The following is a 1807-nucleotide window of genomic DNA, read 5'->3' on the forward strand; positions in this document are numbered from 1 at the left end:
CAAGGGGGGCTCCTGCGGGGACGGCAGCGTCAAGGGGGGCCCTGAGCACCCCAAAGCACCCCGGGACCCCCCTGAGCAGCAGAAAACCACAACCGCCTCCCCCCACAATTCCAAAACAATTCCAAATTATTGTTTGCATCTTGGTTCCTGCTGTGCCCCCAAATTTCTCAGTGTGACCCCAAATCCTTTTTTGCCCCCCTCAATTTCCATGTACCCCGCCAAAATCCTTCTGTGTTACCGGTCCAAACCCTTCAGGGAGATCCCAAATCCCCTCGTACCCCCCCTAAGTCTCATCCCCCCAAAAACCTCTCTGCTCCCCCATCCATCTATTCCCCCCAAAATCTCTGTGTCACCCTAAATCTCTTCATGTCCCCGCAAATCCCTCAGTGTAATCTCAAACTCCTCCGTGTGATCCCAAATCCCTCTGTGCCCCCCCCAAATATCCCTGTTCCCCCCATAAAATCCCTTTGTGTCCTCCCAAATCCTCATGTGTGACCCCAAATCCCTGTGTCTCCCCAAATCACCCTGTACTCCCCAATTCCCCTCCCACCTGCTCTCTGAGGGTCTTGGGGGGGTCTCGCAGGTGCTCCGGACTCAGTCCCTAAAATCTGGGGTGAGGGGGATGGAGGGATGCAGATCGGGGGGTCACAAAGGTGGGGGGGGGTTACCCAGTGCCCCTCAAAATCATCCGGGACCCCCCAAATCACCCAGGGTGCTCCCAAATTACTCCCTGTCCCCCCAGGTTCACTCCCCCCCCGCTTTAATTTTTCGAAGGGGGCACAAAAGAACAACAGAGCCCCAGGAACCTTCCCCAAAATTCACCTCCCACCCCAAATTGAATACTGGGGAGGACTCCCAAGTTTTTGTTGAGGGGTCCCCACTCTCTTGCCCCCCCTTCCAAAACAGTTCATGCACAGTCTCCCCCCTTCAAATCCAACATGGAGGTAACCCAAATTTCTGGCGGGAGTCTCCCAAATTTTTTCGAGGAGGTCCCCACTGTCACTGCCCCCTCCCTGACCCCCCCAAACCAGAGCCTGATCCCTCCTCCCAGCCCCAAATCTATCTCCCCTCCCATCCCAAATCCAAGACGGCGGTTATCCACAACTGCAGGAGGGGTCTCCCAAATTTTTGTGGGGGGGTCCTACTCTCCTTTTTCCCTCTTTTCCAAACCTAAAAACGGCACACACCCCCCTCTCCTTCCATTGTCGCCCCCCTGCCATCACCTTCCCCTTCCCAAATCCAAGACCGGGTGTATGCCAAATCGGAGAGGGATCTCCTGAATTTGGGGAGGGAGGGGCGGGAGTGTTCCCCGCTCTCCTTTTTCCATCTTTTCCGACCCTACAAACGGCGCCTCGTTTCCACCGCCCCACCCCCCCGGCTCCAATTCATCGTTCCGCTCTATCCCCTGGGTATCCCCAGCTGGACGGGGAGGATCTCCCACATTTTTTGGGGGGTCCCCGCTCTCTTCCGTCTCCTTTCCATCCCCAAAATCCGCCGTTCATCCACATCCCCCCCGCCCCAAATCTTTTGCCATCCCTCCGCCATCGCCTCCCCATCCCAAATCCATGCCCGGGGGTATCTCCAGTTGGTGGTGAGGGGGGGTGGGTGTTCTCCCAGTTTTTTTGTGGGAGGGTTCTCCTTTTTCCCTCATTTCTAGCCCCCCAACGGCGCCCCTCCGCCATCGCCTCCCCCATCCCAAATCTAACACCGGGGTATCCCAAACTGGGGGGGAGGGGGTCTCCCAAATTTTCTGGGGGGGGGGGGTCTCCGCTTTTTCCCGTCCCCTTCCCCCCCCAAAAACGGGCCC

The sequence above is a fragment of the Geospiza fortis genome, unplaced genomic scaffold (genome assembly GCF_000277835.1).
Source record: "Geospiza fortis unplaced genomic scaffold, GeoFor_1.0 scaffold1828, whole genome shotgun sequence".
Lineage (NCBI taxonomy): Eukaryota > Metazoa > Chordata > Aves > Passeriformes > Thraupidae > Geospiza > Geospiza fortis.